We start from the raw sequence: 21,941 nt of genomic DNA, 5'->3' as shown, positions 1-21,941 counted from the left end.
TGTTCCATTAACTTATGCCACTGCTGCATAATGGCTAGGCTAAGTGCTCCCATCCACCCACACAATTCCTGTTGAAGTTGTATTGACAACATGATAGATTCTGTTCTGGCCCTTCGATAGCACGAAGAATGCTATTCATATGTGTTGCCAATTATTATTGCACCAGCTTTATGTTTAGAGTTTCCTACCAAGTTTACAGGCTTGGCATTTAAAAAAACCTGAGGATTTCACAAGCACAGAAAGGATCTTAACCATAAATCCATGTGCTACCAAACCCATCATTTTACAAGCAACATCACAGAGCAGTACTATCACTAGAAGCTAATACAATCTCAATTAAAGATAACCAAACACATTTCCTGTTTAAAAAAGAAATCTCAACTCTCCTAAATTCCACATAGACAGGAAATGAGCAGTGCTCAGTGCTCTTAGCTGCATGCTAAGAATCAGAGGTCTTAATGAAATTTCATTATTAATTCCTTGTGATCTTCAGACAGACATTCAGGGTCGACTCCACCAGTGTATCTGCAGGTTATGATGTTAAGCAAGACGACACCTGACTTTCAGGCTCAGAGGCAGAATCCACAGTCCAAGGTTCATCCCCAAAGTGCCTTATAAAAATCCTAGGCAAGGTGAGATGGCTTAGACCAGAATTTCCAACAGCCAGCACGTAGCTCAGATATATAATTGCTAAAGTAGAAAGGAAAAAGAAAGCATACAAAATGCTGGGTTTCTTTGCTTTTCGGGGGCTGTGAGGAGACATTTGAGTCAGATGAGGAATTATAGCCTGAAACCATCCCCTAGAATGAGGGATAGCATCCACATTTATCCCAGGACAGATGCAAGTTTGTTCTGCTTGAGCAGAAACCAGGTGTGAGCAAGTTATACGACGACTGGCAGTTGTGAATACGCCCAGTGCCATTCTGACCCCAAACATACAAGCTCTGCCAATGGCAGAGGTGAAGCTCATTCACACTTGCCTGCAAAATACCGTACCAGCACATCCTCGAGGGGGACATCGTTTTGAATGAGACTCAAGAGGAGGTCATGCGTTCATTTTTAAGACAGAAAGACATCCATCAGTCACAGAATTACCAAGATTGGAAAAGACCTTGTAGATCATCCAGTCCACCCAAGGCTCACCTCCACACGTCCTGAGGAGCGCAGAAGCCCCGAGGCAGGCAGGGGACCCAAATGGCAGGCTCCAGGAAGGGGGACCCAAATGGCAGGCTCCAGGAAGGGGCACCCTGACACATCTGTCCCTGGAGAGCATCTGCCCCACGGTGACGGTGTGAAAGCCATCAAGGTGGCTCTCAGGGTCACCCTTCAGACCATTTAGGGGTACAGCACACATAACGGGATGCTGGGGAAGAACATTTCAGGATTGCACAAGAGTTAGAGGATGATTAGGGAAGGACAAAGGCAAGGCAAGGGAGGGACGTGGGTGATTTGGGGAGGAACAAACATGGGACGAAGGGACAAAAGCCATCTGTGTGTATGCATGGGTATGGGGGTCTGAGCACCAGCAACTGAAGTGAGCCCACAGGTCACAAGGACCACGTGTCTGTGCTGTCAGCTGCATCTCCGCATGAGGAGGTCTGGAAAGGGACTCAGCCTCATCTCTGCCAGGCTGCCAGATTCGGCTCTTCCTAACGGGCAATAGTGAGGGCACTCAGCTGAAACAGGCAGATAGATCATGTACACAGGGGTGCTCTCATTCACCTTAGTCCTCTGTCCCCTCCCAGTGCAGGAACGTTCTTTTCTCCACAACCTGGTCAAATAAAGGCATCCCCTTTACCCCTGTAAAAGGGGTAATCAGTCATGCAACCATCAGCCGATACCTTGGGAAGACTTTTGGTCCCTGCAGAAACAAAACAGTGCCAAATCACCTGGCTCAGTTTGTTAGATGAATTGTTTGGCAAACCGTGACTCTGCTGAAACTCTGTCATTATTATTCTGGCTCTCTATCAAGTCAGAGAATTTTATTGATGCAGCTGGAATGAATGATCTATGAGTGGGTTTAACATACGATACAAGATGCCACTGCTAGTACATACAATGGGTGAGTATACAGGTAATAGAATCATGTGATACGTAGGAGCATAATTAATGGGAAATTATTTCCCAGCTAGTTTTCACTACCATAAGTGCTCTTGTAGGAGAGGTTTTATAAATAAAAGATATGTAATTGCAGGCCTAGAAGACAGAATTTTTCAAAGAGCAGAAAGCAAACTATTACCAGCAGCAATTCAATTTTTCAGTTGAGGCACACCCCTTGCACAGCACTGAGTTTCTTCCTTAGAAGATGGCATAAAACACATTTCTTCCCTCTAGCCTACACAAGTAGGAATTGAAGTCTTTACTCCTTTTGAAAATGCAGAGGTTACATTTACTGATCGCTGCAACAAACGTGCTCCATTCGCAAGTGGGATAAATAGCTGGCCCTGCAAATTTCCCCTGGAATTAGATAGAACTTATTAGATAGAAGGACATCTTTTCCCCACAAGTTCTCAAGGTTCTGCAACTACAAGGCTGTTACTGTTTTGCTGATAAAGCACAAGAAATAAACAGGATCCATCCCAGTCTCCTGAAGCCATCTCTCTCTAGTGAGAATTGAAAACATGATTAAAGACAGACGGAGAAAATAAATGCATGTAAGCAAAACAGTTAAATTTAGTTATGTTTTCCCTTTATTCAGTCGTACTAAGGAAATGCTAGTGCCATCCCATCCTTTTTCTATGTTAGCTTGCCCTTTAAAAACATTGAGGCAGTAGTCACCTACTGGATGAGAATTCAGAATACCTGAAATAAAAAAAATTAAGAAAATTTATTCACACTAACCTGAATACACTACATAGTCAAATCAAGCTGTCCAAAATAAAATCTTAAATCTGGTAATACTCCTAAAATTTGGTTGAAAAATAAATTAAAACAAGCAGTCATATATGAACAGGCACTGCAGAGCAATCTGAGTCAAACACAACATTACTTTTGCATAGCAAGCTTAATTATTGATCTACCTTATGACTATTTCTGTGGAGCTGACAGAATTTGGCTTGTGGCCAGTGATCCACTTCTAGCTTTCGATCCTGGCAGAAAGAACTTTTAACTCCTTGCAACAAATCCTGTTTTCAGAATGCATTATTTTATTTTGGTATACATCTGCAATTTAGGAAACCAAACCGCAGAAATTATTTTAAAGCTTTTCTTCCACCCAGATGCATGGCCTGGCAAATATACTCTTTAAGAAACTTTATATGAATTTTAAGGGTAAAGATCTCCCAATACAAAGCCGACTATTAAATAATACTCTTTAGCAACATTTTTTTTATACTTCTGACACAGCAATACTCAGAGTCACAGCTCTCCATTATTATTTACTTCTACTGGTGCAAGCTAGTCACCACTGCCCAGAGGATGAGTTGGACCCAATGTCTCCAGCCACCGTGGACCCTGCAAAAGCTCCAACCCCTCGCTGGCACTTCTCAGCCTGTCAGATGGGATGTTATCTATGTAACGCTAGTCACAAAAATGAAAAGCACTGCAAACTGTCTCCCAGCCCCTAGCTTGGCCACTGGATGATAAACTGCAGGCTGACAGACTCCTCGAATCTAGGAGGAAGGCCGGGGTGAAGAGCTGGAGAAGCAGCGCCCTGGTGCACCCGGGGGTCAGGAGCTGCTGGAGGCTGCAGCCCAGCACCCACCAGCACCATGGAAAACAGGACCTCTTCTTACTTCAGGGCAATCGACTCGCTCCTCCTTCTCTTCCTCGTGGCTTGGAAATGGGAGAGGGAGGTGGAAAGGCCCCAGGTCACAGCCTCCTCCAGCTCCTTGCCATCCTCACCACTTCACGGGCAGGCGGGTGCAGGCAGCCTCGGCGTGGGCACTGCCCGGTCAGCGACTGAATGCCTGGCAGCCCCAAGCTCTGCGTGTGGATGCTGGCAGAGCTTAGTCCACACATCCTTTGGTACTGCTTCCACCATGCAGCCTAGTGCCTTCAGGATCATCCTTTGGTACTGCTTCCACCGTGCAGCCTAGTGCCTTCAGGATTAGCACCGTCCTTCCAGCCCACCAGCGCCCCGCATGCCACGCTGCAGCTTACGGATTTGGGTCTTGAATACTGAACTGCTTAGGCAACGGCACAAAACGAGGTATTTGGAGAGCGATGTTATCCTCCTGCAGCTGAATTTAATCTCTAAAAAGATGAAGATATGTGAACAATCGTGGGAAAACAGATTTCACTTGGTGTTCTGTACAGCACTAGCTCAGGATGCGCACCATTCCCCCTTTCCTTTCACCCCATAGTAATAAATTAAGATAACTTTTCCACACTTGTGTTTCTTTCACAAAATTGTTTCTTCCATCCTTTCTCACAAAACTAAGTTTTAACTAGATATGTGATTAAGTTCAGCAGATCTCTCCACTTTATCACAGGTGTAAGGCCATCAGAGCGAGGAACTGGACACAGGCTACTCTAAGGGCTCTGGGGAAAACAGGAGAACATGGTCCCCAGCACCATCCCTCTGGCTTTCCGGTAGCTTTCACCACTGTATTATGTGTAACAGATAACTACTGGTTTAATTTAATGTGTTCTAACTAATTTAATAGACCTTTTCAGGCCTATTTGAAGCTACCTTCATAATCTACTCATTTTACTTCAACAAAGCGGAGACAAGCTTAATTAAATTAACTTTAAAATGCTGTCACTTGCATTTCAGATGAAGATCCTCTAGACACCAGAGGTTCTTAAGTAAACAGAAATCTTGCAAGGATATTTGCTACATAATATTCCAAGCCACGGTCAGCACACAGGGTCCTTGTCTAACCTGCTTTTGATAGCTTCCACCTTCAACGGACACTTTCCAAACCTTCTAGAAAAAAAGCACTCAAAGCACTCTGAAGGTAAGCCAGACTCAAAATTATCCAGAATTTCTCCAGTTTTACCAGGCTCCAGCATTTCAGCTAACCTACCCTACTCCCTTACACCACAGGATAAGAGAATCTGGTAAGTTCTTTTGTATGTAAAACCATTCAAACTAACAGTTTAGAAGGAAAAGACAGAAGAATATTCTTTGTAGAAGAACAGAGAAAGAAAGGTATCATAGTTATAGAAGCCTGAGACTCCTCTAACTAAAGGTTTTGTGGTTTTAACAGCAGTTTAGAGTGAAAAGAGAACCATGTATTAATTGTCTATTTTTTAAAAATGCAGTACTTCAAAATTGGTTTTAAATTACTGGATTTTTGTTAAATAACAGTATGATTTTCTTTTAACAAAAATTTAAATTTCCTAGCCAGAAAATAATGTAGAAAACAACCTATCCTCAGGCAGCTCCCTACAGCAGCAATGGAAGAGGAGTCACACCAGGCCACCTCATCAGTGGGGGCCTGTGGAAGTAAGTTATGCATGGAGCAGCATCTCTGCTTATCGTCAGTGTTTATAATATTCCAACAAAAAGCCAAAAAGCTAGGTGGATATTTCATAACATGAAACGAAGCAGTTTTGGTGAAGTAAAAGTCCCAGGTAAGATGCTGACCTTCAGCTCCATCCACAGAAGTGAAGCACAACATAAACCAGCCCCGGTTCAAGATGTAACTACATCTTATTCTGTCGTGGCAGTGTTGTGTTAATCTCCACTTTGTTAAACGTATCACTTACAGATTTATGGGGCAACTGGGTGGCCCAGGAGATTAGTAATGGGATACTGAGCACTGTCAGTTGTAGATTCAAATCCACCTCGGGTCAGGAGAGGTCAGAATGAAATGAGAGGGCATCACTGGTCCGTAGAGCAGCTTTCTTTTCAGCATGCTCCGCAAAACCAAGGATTGAAGGGGATCAGAGAACAAACTACATCACTGGTCATGAAGCATCCCATCAGGCTGGATATATATTGGCAAAAAGAAACATGTGAGATGCTTGCACCCCACTGCCTGCATTGCACAGTATTTGTTCTGCAGAGAAAGCATTTCACAGGCATAAACTGTCACATTTGCAGCTGGGCTATATACTCATTCAGTCTCCCGGGGATTAATCCAGAGCCACTAATTTATTGTGTGACTGAATCCTGAGGGAAGAGTTCCTGGAGGGTCTCGAAACTGTCCTGGCAATCACAACAGCAGCGAGCCCAGACCCCAACAGCCAGCGTACAAGTGAGTCCGGGCACATCACAGAATCACAGAATCATCGAGGTTGGAAAAGACCTTGAAGATCCTCCAGTCCAACCATGAACCTCACACTGACCATTCTCAACTCCACCAGATCCCTCAGCGCTGGGTCAACCCGACTCTTCAAGCCCTCCAGGGATGGGGACTCCCCCCCCTGCCCTGGGCAGCCCATTCCAACGCCCAACAACCCCTTCTGCAAAGAAATACTTCCTAAGAGCCAGTCTGACCCTGCCCTGGCACAGCTTGAGGCCATTCCCTCTTGTCCTGGCACTTGTTCCTTGGCTTAAGAGACTCATCCCCCCTCTCTGCACCCTCCTGTCAGGGAGTTGTAGAGGGCGATGAGGTCTCCCCTCAGCCTCCTCTTCTCCAGACTAAACCCCCCCAGTTCCCTCAGCCGCTCCCCATCAGACCTGTGCTCCAGACCCTGCACCAGCTCCGTTGCCCTTCTCTGGACACACTTGAGTAATTCAATCTCTGCTCCCCAGATTGACTCTCTTCACGCTGATCTGTACGGAGCCAAAATGCTGCTTGCATGGCAGCACACCACAGTGTGAACACGGTTCTCCGCTGGGGACACACTCCACCAAACAGGGTTGAATTGTTCTCATCCCATTATCACCGACAGCAAACCGCAGGACCAACAGCAACACTGGGACATGTAGATTATTTTCATCTTCCCTCAGGAGCTGAAAGATCTCAAGTGTTCAAAAGCCCAGACTAGTAGCGTCTAAAACAGATGAGAGAAGAAGACACCAGCATCCATAATCTAATGGAGTAGCTGTACTCTCAGAGATCAGGAAATAACCCTCACCTCTTGATACCTTGTTGATTGAGTGTGTTCCTCATTCCCTGGGAGACCAGTAACAACAAGTTGGACTTGCTTCCTCATTTACAAACTGAGATACTAAATGCCAGTAGTGCTAGGAGCTTTAATGTTTACTGACCTGATGTTGTCACAGGATTTTAAAAGCCTACAATATAACAGAAATGTTATCGCTAGTCTGCCCCAGCTTCCTTTCATGCAATGTAATTAAAACCGCATGCACTGAAAACACATCAGAGAATTAAGGAAGGAGAATGACAGCACCATTACTTCTGTACTTCCCTCTTCCTTTTCCATCGAAAAATGATACTCAGAAGAAGAACTGAAAGGGCACCAAAGAGTGCAGGGCTGTATCTGGTTTTATCAACAGAGATATCTGATGCACAGCTGCTCTGGAATTACCTTCTATTTAGTACCTTGATGGCTTGTAGCCTAGACTTGTGTTGTATGTTGGAATATTCAGCTCTGCACCTCAACGACTATAGTAACAGCTACAATCTGAGCATGGAAGAGCCTTCACAGGAACTCAGATGTTGAGGCAGACAGAGCAATTACCCTGTCACCAAGTAATGCAGACAAGTTGCTCCTGGCAACAAACCTCTTCAAACATGGACGGAGAACAGCGTTTGCAGAACAGAGACCCCATGCACGAGTGCGGCCATTTTGATGAGCTTCTGCGCATCCGCCATTTCTCTCTGTTCTGGTACTGCGGGCTCTGCAGCATCTGGGGCAGATCCACTCCTACAAAGTCCGTGCTAAACACGTGAAATGCATGTCTAAAAGCTTGTTTAATAAGAACATGGAGTGAGATTAGATCTTCCAGGAAGGGACACGCAGGAACTGTAGCGTTTCATACAGCCTTTGATTCCCACTACAAAACCGCTGACCTCCTTTCACTCTCACAACACTTCCATTGATTTCTTTTACCTTTTCTTCCGATTCTCATCTCAATTTGTGCAGGTTCTTCTCCTCCTGCCATCTCACCCAATTTAAGAGTGGTGGGGGTGGAGGAGAGAGAAGGAAGCTCCCCTTCGGGAGGAGCAAAGCCACACGGCACTGGCCAAGCACAAGCCCGGTCACTTGGAGCCTCTGCTCCTGCCTGCAAGAGCACCAGTTCCTGCCATCTCTACCCTCTGAATAAGGAGGAACCTGCTCACTCCCATCCATAACCTTACAACCAACAAGCTTCTGTTTCATGGCTTGTTGCACTGATTTCCTTATATATCTCATCTCATTATCTGGGGGGGGGGAAAAAAAAAAAAAAAGCAGAACTCTTATGCTTGGTCTGTCCAAATCTCACCATTTTAGTACCAATCATCCAGTCTTCCTCAGGCTAAAGCATTTGGGTCCAGGTAATTATGCAAAAATCATCATTTTTAATAATATTAAAAATATAAGGGTTTGTCTCTGATGTAGTGGGGGCTAGGAAAGCTTAAATAGGAAACTGTAAAACAGAGACCCCAATCCTATTTGTAAAACCCATATATTTGTGGGAGCTGGGTCGTGATACTGCAGTGCTTGGTTTAGCAATACTCAGCAATCCTATTCTAGTACAGGCATTCTCATTTGTATCTCTAGTTCATAAAAAATTACATCAGGTAATTAGACAGGTGGAGACCAAAAAAAAGCATCCTTACAAAAACATTGCAGCCCCTTACAAACTAGAATTACTGCCTCCTCCATTTTAGCACCAGTTATCAGGAGGAATCTGGTTTTTGCACTTCTAATAAGTTAATCCATCCCTGATAAATTAAGTCAATCATCAAGAAATTCAGAATTGGTTAAATCTCATTCAAAATTCAAGTGGAACGGGTTCCAAATGGCTTTGCATTTGGTAGTGAGAATGTCTATGCCAACTTGTCCCATACTGAGAAATTTGTGGTGACAAGTTGTGCTTTCCTGGACAGCTGGCAAAGGGGTTCTGATTGTGTTACTACACAGAATACAGCTCAAACAGTTACATAAATAATATGAAGAAAAGTGGTATTATTGAGCAGGTTAAAATACACACACCCAGGCACACACAACAAAATATCCTCCTGTGAACTTCGTAAGAACAAAGAGCTGCAGAATTTCTTTTTGAAATGCACTGCTTGGGCCTTCTCTGGTAATTTTTGCTTTTTAAAGTGCAAAAATAGATTTTCTGGCTCATAACCCCTTCCTGTGCCCTCCCTGCAGCTAGAAATGCATTACAGCTTACATATACAGCACATCTCTTCTTACAGCACAGCAATGAGATCAGCAGACCAGCCCCGATTTCTGCTAAACCATCCAGAAACAGGCAATGCTGGCTGGAATTGCCTGACAGTAATTCTATTACCAGATTTAGTAATGCTGATATACTCCTTCTGCATTTCCCAAATCTTCAAAGCAGGGTACAGTCTGGCCTGTCACACTCCATTCCCTTACAGTGTTCAGGAGGCACCAGAAGTGACCATGTTAAACTTACACACGTGCCTTTTCTCGACCCACTGTAGCAAGGAAGATGAAGAAAGAGCCACAACCTGTAAGATGACGGTCATGTAAACACAGTACTTGTCTCCTATGTAAACCATCATTCATATTGCTGTTTCTCTCTAGCAGAAACAAATAAAACCTGTAAGACACAGGACTGTCAACTAGCAGACAATAAGGAGGATAAGGAGGGTGCAAACAATCATTAAGATCTTTTCTTTGCACCAGCACAAGCAGTTGCTCTTCCTGTCGAGTCACAAGCCATTCGGCTGATGGACTTCAACCTCCAGCCACCCTGCTTACCTTTAAACTTGTCATTTGGCACTATTTCCCAAAAAAACCCCTTAGTCCTGAAGCCAAAGAGGTCTCATCTTCCCGATCCTCCATGTTTATCCAATTTACATTTCCTAGATCCCAAAGTCTCTGAAACCCAAGCCACTCCAAGTGGCAGTTTCTAATAATAATAAAAAAAGCAAGCAGTTCTTGTCACATAAACCAGCTCAGCCTTGGAGGTAAGTGGTAAATGAACATGGTCTCCTGTCCCCCTGGCCCTTCTCCCTTACCCCCCTCAAGAGGTGAGGTAACTTTTCCCAGACACACCAAGTGTGCAGTGGCAGCAAAGAGGAGCTGCCCGCTTTCCCTTCGCAGCAGCTTACCCAGAGAGGCTGAACACTGCCTGCTGCGTGCATCCAGGGCAACAAGGCATCTTTATTAGCAGTGCTCCACTTAGATGACCACAAAAAAAACACCAACCCGGGGCAGGATCAGAGCTGTACCAGCAGGACAGTGCTGCTGTCGTTGCCCCTACACGGCTCTCAGCAGGAGCTCCTGCTGCCACTGCTCCAGCATTGGCCCCTGCACACCTCTGACTGCGTTCACACCCTTCAGCCATTGCGTGCCGTAGAAATACATTTATACGGGTACCGATGGCTCTTTAGAAAAGCAGGACAGATACACAGCAACGTACTCTAAATCCTAGAGACAGAAGGTACCTCTCTCCAGGACAGAATAATTGCTCTGAATTCCCCCCCGTCCACCAGCAAGACTACAGCGGCTTCAGCTTTCAGGCTTCTTGTGTTTTAAAGACAGAGTCCCAAATGACTTCCTCAAAATGCAGCTGAAGTGTGTACTGGCAGCTACCTAGTACCAAAAATCAGAAACCCCTGAAATTTAAACCACCAAAACCAATAACAGAGAAGAGAAAAGCAAGGAATATTCTCCATTGCACTAACAGGGGACCAAGGAGCTGATGAGCCCCGGGTCACTTGCAAGTCAAATCCAGGTTTATTCAGTTCCAGTACAAAGTCTGAATCCAAAACAGGCCAAATGCAAGCTCTACTAAAGTGAACAGATTAATAGTTGCATCAAGCCAGAAGAGCAATGTACTCAGCTCAGTTAAAATTATACATTCATATAGTACTGCTGTTGCTGAAATAGCACACATATGTATCATAAAACTTAAGGAGGAAAGAGTTCACTTGATTTTTAAAAACAGAAATCCCATATTAAGTGATATACTATTGACCAATTCTGTCAAAAGTGAATTTAAAAAACAATTTAAAAAACAGGGCAATGGTTCAGTCTGCTTCTAGACAGCAATCCTGCTGCGGGCAGCACCAGGAGCTGGATCCCCTGTGGAAGCTCCCGTCCTTCTGCCGCAAGGATGAGGATCCTGGAGGGCTGCTGAAGGCAGAGCTCCTCAGCGCTCCCACCGAGGCTGCCAGTTCTGCACTTGCAGCCATCTCAAATAAGCAGCCCTTCAAACATCTTGATTAGATGATGGAGACAGCACTGACTCATCTCAGCTTATTTTTTTTTCCCCAAAGGGGAGCAGTTCTGCAAATCAGGTGTTTCCCGAATTTCTCATTCTTCTTCCCAGCTCTGGCACTGGCTCACACAACACACCCAGTATGAAACCACCTTAGGTGCTTCCATTTTCCTTCAGCTCATAGCAGCAGAGTCCTACCTTCCTCCTGCACAGAAAGAGGGAAGGCAACTCTTACACAGTGCTTCACAGCTCAGCAATCACATATGGTACGATTAAAATAAATTGTTTATGCTGGCAACAGCTTTGTTTGAAGTTTATGGCTGCGGTTATTCTCTAATACTCAGAAAATCTGGGCTGCACATAAAGCAAGCAATGGACAAAATAAATTCTTTATTACCAATATAAGCAAACATTTTTCTCAAGTATAAAGAAACATGTGCTTCTGTGTAGCAAGATTAACTTTGCTTTAAGATTTGTTTGTATCATTGAACTACTCTGCTTTGAAGTTAAATTGTAGAAGATACCATAAAGTGAAAAATAATCAAGCCAATGCATTTATCAAATGACAGCAGAGTTTTCCACTAGGTATTTATGGTTGACCCAGAAAGTGGTAAGAAAATAAAAAAAGCATACAGATAGGTTCTAAGAGGAGAAAAGCAAATGAAATGCAATATAAAAGGGGAGAGGAAAAAAAAGGTATTATAAAGGGGGAGAGGAAAAAAAGGTATTATAAGGTATTATAAAAGGGGGGAGAAAAAAAACCAGAAGGTAATAAAAAAGGGGAGAGAAGTAGAGGATGGATATGACACGGGGGTAGCAGTTTGAGGCTAACAGGTCAGTCTTCAGCAGTGGCATTTTGTATGATTTATATGGTGACAAACATCAGTGTTGGGCTGTTAAAGAGGACGTAACTGCTGCAGCTGGAGAAGACTGAGCTGTATGGGTACAGCCAACTGCATTTGCAGTGTAACTGAAACAGCTACTAAGAGCATCAGCAGTGAAACCTAGGAGTGGCGAGAAGTCACCGTGTTTTAAAGGGGCACGCAGCACTGATCAAGCCGTCAGCAAATCCGGCCAGGTACGCAGCGAACAAGGTAAGACATCTACATTTGCTGTGCCTGCTCTAGCTGAACTAGCCACAAGCACCTCCTGATGGAACATCGCCATGTGTTACGAGCTAGTCCAATATACATATAGATACAGACATCTTCCAACTGCATTCGTTCTGTGCTTGCCTCACTAGGCTCTGGTGCCTGCAAGTACAGCTGCTCAGCTATTTGTACTACAGAGCAATGTATTAAAAAAAAAAACAAACAGGTGACTTCCCTTAGTAATCATAATTTGTTCCAAAAATCTAAATGAACAATATAAAATCTTGAAGCTCTGCGCGATGTTGCAGCATTACCCACATCTCACTGTTGGCCTAAATACAGAGATTCAAGCAATTCGAGAGAACTATACAGTCAAGAAAAGAGATTACAACTGCAGAAAAATCTGACTTCTGTTAACAGCTTTGCTAAAAATATTCACTAACCCAGTTACCCCAATTCAGATAACGGTCTCCTGCACATCCTTTGCTAAGTGAGAGAATAATTTAGCAGTTAGAACGATACTCGTGTATCAGAGACTCAACTTCCCTGTAGATTCCCAATGTGACTTTAAAAGTCAACTTTCACCCCCCAAAACAAGAGGTCTTCTTTACTTCACAGGCTGCCACAAGGACAACTAAACAGAAAAGGCTGTGTTATCGCAACAACTGAGACTGTAAATATCTAAGTAAATTCAGGAGTATTTTGTTCAGGAGTACAGCAAAAGTTACTGCAAGCCTTTGGGCCATTTGACATATAAGAAAATGTGTTTTTCAGTATCGCATTGTCGTCATGCGGCAGAAATGTTTAACAGCAACTTTAAAACCACCAGGTTTTCAAGAATCCTACTGCCTTCTGACCCAGAAGAGAGTCTCTTACACAAACCAACAGCATCTGCTACCCATCATTATAACTAGGTAACAGAGTAAGATTTCTTTTAGTTGAGAGCGAGGCACTGAAAAAAATGAATCACTTTTTGCAAAGACATCTAAGAGACTACTATTAAATATTTAAGTCCTTATCTCTGAATACTCATTTCTCACGGGGAAAAAATCCAACATTCTTGGTCTCAATTAGACTCTATCTCATAATTTGAAAATATGCGTTTTCTGAAGCTGTCATGGGACCAATTATCGATATTATAATGGGAATCTGATAACAATCACATGCATTTCCAGGACATCCCATAGAAAGTCAAGATACAAAGAGGTCATAAATAGATAGAAATGGCTCGGCTCTTTCCAGTAGATAAATAAAAAGAGGAATCCATCAGAAATACCATGCCTGCCACTCCACGTCTTTAAGATTCTCAAGTATTCCATTTTGGATATTTTGAGGTAAAGGTTTTTTTGCTGTTGTATTGGTTTGGGGTTTTCTAAGTATGCAGTATTTTCACACTCGAAAACCCAAGAAAATTGATTAAAGGTATTTTCCCAGTTCACAAAGCCATTGCATGGACAAGCACCATTATCCAATGTGCACCTTCCAGTGGAGCTGGAAAAACAAGCATTGGCAACACCACAGTCAAAAGTGTCAAGCAATTACCAAGCAACTCTAAATCACTTTTCTGCTTCTACACCCTCAGTGTCAGCTGAAGCACTGACTACCCTGTACTGCACACCCAGGCTGTTGTCTCAAATGACTTGGATCCAGTGTCCCTCCATTTTTCAGCCCACTGCCAAAGCAGAGCTCTGCTTTCTCAGCCTGCAGCATCCCAGTCCTCAACCACAGAACTGAGAGCAGACCCTGAAGCAAGACTCATCCCCACACAGATACATGTGTTTTTCAGTCTTCTGAGTAACTTCATAAATATCTTTTCAGAATGAGTCTTACCTTGGCATGATGTCTGAGTTTTAAAAAGCTGCAGCAACACAAAAGCAAACAAAAGAGGGAAAGTAAAGAGTTTGGAAGTAGTTGGTAGGTAATTGTGTTTGGTCTTGTTGGGCTACATTAAAACACAACATGCCAAGCTCAAAGGGATCCAACAAAACATCCTGTGCACAGGACTGTTGTCTGTGTTAAGAAAAAAAAGAAAAAAAAAACCAAACCACAAATAAATCCTCTTGTGTAGAAGAGATCTTTTGATGAAAGCATTCATGTCAAATTCCAAACGCGTTTTTGTATTCAACTAAGCCAGCCAGAATTTAACAAGAAATGCATCAGCAATCAGACCGTCCCAAGCCGTGGAAGCTACTAGGTGGAAACTGGATTATGTGTGTTTCTTTTCCAAGCAGAGAACAGATCACCCCATTCATTTGTTTCTTCTATGCCACTGCATCCGTTTCAACACGTGTCCACAACTCCCCTTTTCCCTATGCCTATGGTATTAGCAATGAACAGCACGGCTCAGTTCATGCACGCTGAAATCTTCAAACAAGAGAACTGACAAATACTGATGACACCGGATATTTAACATTGTCCTCAGCTGAAAGAAAAGCCCACCTTTAAGAAAACACAGTTGTGAGATCTGCAGGTGTTGCAGCTCTGCAGCTTGCTCTGATACACTGCTCAGAGTTAGAAAATCTATGTTAGTGCCTGGAGACACGTGAGGCATTTCAAAACAAGTAAATTTGGAAGAAAACAAATCCTAAGGTGAGTCATTTTAATGATAAGAAGGACACCAAAGATAATACCAAGGGTGTCAGCAGGCTAGTTAAAAACTGTCAGGAAAAAACAAATTAAATAATCTCTCCTCCTAAGTATCTGTTTTTATGGAAGCATCCCCTCCCTGCCCCAATCCTCAAAAAATTACTACAGAGGAAAGCACATTAATGCTAAAGACTTATAAGTGGCATCTCATCCTTCATTTTATCTTTTGTAACAGCTTTTATTCTTCTGGCACAGTTTGAAACACTGAAACAGTATGTGGAGATGTAAGCACACATTACTCCCTCACAGCTTCCTCACTGCATGTTAAGCCTTCATTTAGGGCAGGCAGCTTCAGGAGAAATCATCTCCAACGATGCAGAAAAAAAAAAAGTACTCCCAGACTTCCCCAAATACCAATAAATCTGACTGTACCAGACTGAACAGCCATTTGCAAAAACGAATCCAAACACCAGTGACTAACTACTGCATCTCAGGGGAAGGAAACAAAGACTGCAACAAGCTGGAACAAGGTACACGAGTACAGATGCTGAATGGTCTCAACCTTCTGCTCCAAACCAAAGGCATCCTGCAGGAGCTACCAGAGGAAAAAAGACAACATTGAGAGTGGCATGTGACTACATTTTCCAGTTGTTTGACAAGCTATCCTGTTGAAATATATCATCTGTATTTTGTTTCAAAGCTTTTAAGTAGGAATCCCTGTTTTTGACAGGATAGGTATATGCCGGATGAAGATATTTTTAGAGAAAGATATTCAAATGGGATTAGAAAAAGAAAAAAAAAAAAAGCCTTTGATGCCCCAAGGAAACACAAAAGGGAAACTGTTTTGGTGAAAAAATAATAAGCTTTGTATTTTGAGTGAAACATCTTTCTAGCACCACCAACAATAAATAGAACCTATTTTCACACCTTATTTCTCACTATATTTTTAGAAAACAGAAAAACACATACAACTTCACCCAAGAAGCACACACTGATCTGTGTTGAATGGTTTTCCCCCAATTCAGCACTTACAGACAAGCTTGAAAGAATATCCCTTCCAGAAGAGAAACAGCAGAGGATTCAGAAAAGAAACAAACAGAACCCCCCCCAACCACACTGTCCCCACAGAAGTGGCTATCTACGCTTAAATCTAGCAAGAACAGCGTTTAACAAGCCGAGGATTTTGCTTTGAACCTTAACTGGAAGGGAGGTATCTCTTTCTCAGAAGCATCTTAGAGAAGTGGTTCAGTGCCAAGAGTCCTGGAAGCCGAACCGGTTGCTGCTCATCCCGACACCTGTGGTGCAGCCTGGGGGAACCCCCCGAGCATTGCCCAGGACAGGGCTCGGGCAGACCCGAGGGCATTGCTCATACAGGCCACTCGCTGCTCCGCAAACAACGGCACACCCTGCCCCTGTGGATACGGCATGTTTCAAAGCTCTCCATGAGCCAAATCCCCATGCAAACCCGCAGCACTTCCTTAGGAAAGCTGCTTCCCCATCCCACACCAACCCAGTCAGGTTATGGGATTGGACAGATGCAAAGGCTGGTGGGGGAGAAGGAGAAAGTTTGGAGAAGCTCAGAGACCTTTTTGCAAGCCCTTATCAAGACCAACTTCAATTATGGAAGAGTAAGTAATACTGTATACTACATTTGCTTCAGTGCTTCATGGGAGTATCACTGTGTCAGGAAATAAATGTGTTGTATTTCTTGATAATTAGATCCAGAACAGTTTCATTCTTTAGCCAACACATTGTAAAAACAGAACCAAAAAACTACTGTGCCAATCATCTCATCAGTCCCACGATTTTAACCTTCTATGCAAGCTCGGGAAAATAAGTGTGAAGCACAGCAGTATGCCTTAGGAAAACAACTACTCTCATAAATACCAAGCATGCAGCTCCCTGAATGGCTACCCGACCCGTTCTTCCGTAAATGAAACCGTTTCTCCTGCAAGGCACAGAAAAGCCATCCAGACCCAGTGGAATCATCTTGTATTTGTTCTTTCCCAAATGAACAGCAACGTGCTATCATCTACTTCTTCCTGAAATACCTACTGGCTTAAGCTACTGAGAGAAATCACCCCCCCCAAAAAAAGCAAGTGCTGGATCTGTCAGTCTTGTGCTGCTGCTGCTCTGGAAATAGTCTGACCTGAAAGCAACGTAGCCCAAAGCCACAGGGGAACGAGCACAGCACATCGTGGTTCATCTCATCCACAAAACGGGAAAATGCAGCAAGTTACAGACGTTCGCAGCTTATGCCAGTGTACAGGAAAATCTTAGGGTGTAGGAGGATTAGCAACACTTTTAAAAGAAACAGCTCCCACAAAGGTGTTTGTCAGCTCTTGGTGTCTTCCATACCATGGGTTCCATATAAATGTCATGCTTAGCTATGCCAGCTACTTGTACCTCACAACAATCCTTCACAAAAGCTTTTATACAAAACTTGCTCAGACTTCACTGGAAGAGTTGAGCAGAGCTGGAAAACACACCAAAAATGCTGGGAGACAAAGCAAGCATTAGCTTCCCAGATTAAGTGTTCTGCTAGAAAAATGGCATGCTACATACCCACGGACATATTTTACACCATGACAGAAGCCCCATCTCAGTTCACATCCTACATCAAACCAGTATGAGCTTTTGTAAAAGGTATTTATAGATATGTCATGAACAGATCCTCCATAAGCAGAATTGTTGTGCATTTCGAGGTAGAGATGGATGCTTGGCTTTTGTTAGAAGCACAATGTACCACACCCCATAAAAAGAGCCACACAGCACAGGGTAGTTTTTAATTTTTTTTTTAACTAGTCATTTATCCCAGGGTGTCTTTTTAGGTCTGTCTTAACAGACAGAGTGACAACTGCTTAACAGCATACAGAGATCTCTGTACAGGAGGGACTTAAGAATATGTCTTCTTGTCATTAGTACAAAGTTATGGCTTCACTAGCATCCATGAAATGAAAGGTAAAACATACCCAAATACTCTAAGGATCGAAATAAGTGCAAATCTCTCCACAAGACATTCCAAACAGTACTTAGAGCAGGAAGTTTTAAAAAAAACCCACAACCGTGCTCAGATCTCATGCCACCCTCTGCAAAGGAATCAGCCATCAATTTTTGTTTTCCCTTATTTCATGGAATATGACACTGCAAAACAGCAGCGACCATTGCACAGTAGCAGAGTATCAGGTGATGATTGTTTTGTTTGGTTGGTTTTAGGCACAGTAGCTCGTTATGTGGAATGTTTCACGGCTGAAACAACAGAATTTTCCCCCATACGAGTAAAGCACAATCCTGGGGGGGACCCTCCCGTTGACCCTGGAGCTCTGCACTGGTTTTCTCATGGGCAGTTTGCTGAGAGAGCTGGCAGAGGGTTACGCTAAAGCCCCCCCGGCGCAGGCAGCGAGGGGCTGAGGAAGGCTCTGCGCTGCCTGCCCGGCACCCACAGCGGAGAACTGCAGTGCTCAGCAGCTCCTGCTAAGCTGGGCTTTACACATGCCCTCACGCTGCAGCTCAAAAAGCAGCTGACAACCAGAATGAAGAGTCTTTTTATCCCCTTTTCTGGTAATACTAACGTGAGGTTTCCGAGCTGGCTAGAAAAATTCGGGTTAGATGTTTGCCTTTCTAAACAGGAGATATTTGTCTGAAAAATCAGTTTCAGATCAGTCTTGCACTAAAAGGGAAGCAGTCACTCTAGACCTAACAGAAAAAGGATGTGAAAATACCGTCTCCTTCACAACTAAATTCCTAAATATTTTACAACAGGGGAAGGGGAAAAGGGCTGGAAGCACTCTCTCCCATAAACCTAAACCAGAAAAGTATCCTTATGGGGGGCATCTCACCAGGTGCTGAGCCTCTCTGCATCCTTCCTCTGCAGATGCTCAGGAATAAAAGCACTCTGAGGAGCAGGGAGAAACGTGAAGAAACCACACACCAGAAGACTGCTTCAGTTGCTTACTACAGCAAACAGCTCCACGCTCTCCAACAAGCCCATAAGAAGCAAGCCAGCTAGAAAAATACATTTTTAGGTATGTCAGCCAACACAATCAATGAGAGAGTCACCTTGAGGTTGCAGAGGAGCAGAAACATAAAATGAAACTGCAGTCTGATGAGACTGTTGGGTAGCTAACCACAAAAGAAAGCCATGGATTTACCACTGTCACCTTTTCCTGCTATGGTTAAAGATGAGATACACCTAAAAGGCTTTTATATTTTAAACTTTCAAGTAGAATCAAAATACAGTGAGTTTTCTCTGTTTTAACCAAAGGAAAATTTAAGGTAAGACATTTTACTCTTCGATACTTCACTGCGTTGCACATGCAAAGCGCATGAAGATGGATGGAAGAGGCCCGAATATAAGACACTGGGTCAAATCCCAACTCCGAAGGGTTTAACTGGTTTGAATGGTGTTAGGATGTTGCCCTGGGACTTCCCTGACAAACAGCTCTGAACCACACAACCACAGGCATTGCAGAGATACAGCTTTAGTCATGGCGTGAAAGATATCCTGGGGAAACTCAAGCACAAGTTGTTCAACTTCCTTCATTGCTGTTTGTTTTCAAGAAGTATCATGGAGTCATCATCTTTAATTTTTGTTGGAAAATCTACACAAAGCCCTAGGGAAGTGTAATGGGAAATGACGGTGGGAAGCTCAGGAAAAAAGCATTTTCCTCACAATTGTTTGTTGGGAAGAAGAAGAATTTACTTCTGAATAAATTTATATTCAGACTTACTGGCCAGAAAAAATAGACATTTCCTTTAAAAGATTTATATTTTATTTTTTCTTACATAATGACAGAATTCCTCTGGGGGGTTTTTGGTGTTGTGTTTATTTTTTTAAATTTTAACAGAACCCCTTTCTTTCCAATATTTTATGGAGCAAAAATAAAAGCTGCATTGCAGTGTTTTTTAAATGCTATAGTAAAACAAACAAAAATGTTCGGTTTAGTTTATTTTTGCGTTATATAATGTTTCTTAAGAGCTTTTGAAGACTAAAATCCTGCTTTTCTAGCAGGAAGTCTACTCTACCAGTGCCTTCCACCAGGTTCAGGATTCCTTGCCCCTGCCAGGCATTATTTGCTGGAGCCAAGCAGCCACCCTAAACCAGTAAATAACAACAACCAGTACCACTTTCTACTAACATACTGCACTGGCATCCACTGTGGGTCAAGTTCCACCAAAGCTCAACAAGCTCAGTACTGCAAATAAAGAGAACACAGAATATGTAAAGATCTTCGTGTTCATTTATACTTAAAAGTCTACCAATATCCCCACAGAACCCCAGGCGGATGGTTTCTCTTTGGCAAAAAGGTGGTGTATTTGAGGACATACTGCACTAGTTCACTAAAACGTGCACCTAAAAAAGACCTGTATTTTGCCCTGTAAAGGGGAAGGAAAGGCATACTCCAAGCTTCTGACTGGATTTGCAAGATGGCAAATAACCCCCCAAAATGATCCTGCCAAATTGAAGATATATATATATATATAAAAATAAATATTTATATGCATTTATATATATATATTCACTCTCCTTGTTTCTGTTTTTTTAAACCTCCATGGTAGGAAATCGACAGTTGCTGTTATTCTTCCTTTCTGCCTTTACTAAAGAGATCTCCTGCCTGCAAGATATAAATACCTTTTTTCAAAGCATCATAGTTACTGTTTTCCCAGACAACCGATACTTTATAGATAAAGATGCGTTACAGACTTGCAAATTCACTTAGGTGGGAAAAAAGGATTCTAAATTCTACTTCTCTTAGAAAGAATAGCGTTGTTAAGGGATTCACAGTAGATGTATTTTAATCAACTTTTAATATGTCTGAGGGCTGATTTAAGGGGGGGAGGGGAATTTGCTGACATTTGTTTCTTAAACATCCAAATGACTGTGCTACAGTTACACTTTCGTTCCAAATATATGTTGACCAAAGAGAGCCCTCCGTTGCTGAGGGAGATTGATAACCTATTGGATTATTCTATTGTTAACAGCCTGTCGTGGGTGTTATGACTTTAACCTTCAAATCAAGAAAATTAATTTGGCTACACAGAAAACGCTTAAAGAAAACAAATTAAGAAAAACAAACTGGGCATTTACGTTCAGAATCGACTAATTTTTTCCTCACTTTTCCACAGCTGTTTTGCAACTTTCATGGAAGTCAAAAAACTCGAGGTTTTAATAAGAATCTTGACAAACCGTGCAAGTTATTGCTCGTTTTTTGAACAATTTAAAATCTCTTCATCATAGTGCAGTATAGATCATGTTATTGGTTTAACCACACGTATAAAACAAAGCACGGAAGACCTGGGCTGGTTAGACCCAGCAAACCAAGAACACAACCCAAGTTCAAGCGCCCAGTAGTGGCTTCGTGCACCCACCAAACCCAACGCTGGCGGACTCCTGAATGCAACCCCAGCCCAGACACCGGCTTTGCAAAGCTCCAGCTCGGAGGAGGAAAAACCACGAGCACTTTCTTGCCTGTGCAAGGCCGGCGATCGCGCTGCGCCATGTTAAACGCTCGGCCAAGGAGCCGCATCCCACCCAGGGAGGGCCCAGATTCCCGCACGCTTTGTTCATTTTAAAGCCTTTTGCTATTGTGCGCAGCCCACCCCCGACAAAGCGCGGGGAAAACGCCGAGTTTGGGAACGTTGTTGTTGCTGTAAGCGGGTAGCGACTCGATGTTTTAATTTGTTTTTTTTTTTTAACAGGAAAAAAAACTTCCCCTCGCGTGGGTAATTTTCGCCAGGGATGCTCTGCACCGTCCCCCCGCCTGCTCTGCAGGGACCCACCGGCACCTCGTCGCCCCCCCGGGACAGCCACAGCCCATCACCACCCCCCCCCCCCCATCCCGGGCACCCACCGGCAGCCCCAGCCAAGGGAGTCCCACCGCAGCCCCCCCATCACACACACCGCGCACCGGGAAAACTTTCTCGCCGCCGGCTGCCGCAGGGGCGCGGCGGAGGCGCGGACGGGCCGCCCCCGCGGAGCGCCGGCGAGCATGCCCAGTCACCGGCATGACATCAGCGCCAGCAGCGGCGGCCGCCCCCGCGCCCCCCCACCCTCCCCT

The 21,941-nt window shown here is 43.6% G+C and overlaps 1 protein-coding gene across 1 annotated transcript in view; it reads right to left on the bottom strand.

Annotated features, from left to right (window-relative positions):
- KIF5C (kinesin family member 5C) overlaps positions 1–21,941 on the bottom strand; it is an 86,023-nt gene that overhangs the window by 63,601 nt on the left and 481 nt on the right. The gene's annotated exons all lie outside the window — the stretch shown is intronic.

Source organism: Strix uralensis, chromosome 6 (genome assembly GCF_047716275.1).
Source record: "Strix uralensis isolate ZFMK-TIS-50842 chromosome 6, bStrUra1, whole genome shotgun sequence".
In the NCBI taxonomy this organism is placed as follows: Eukaryota; Metazoa; Chordata; class Aves; order Strigiformes; family Strigidae; genus Strix; species Strix uralensis.
Note: the sequence above shows the minus strand (reverse complement) of the source record. Positions and strands in the feature narration are given on the sequence as shown.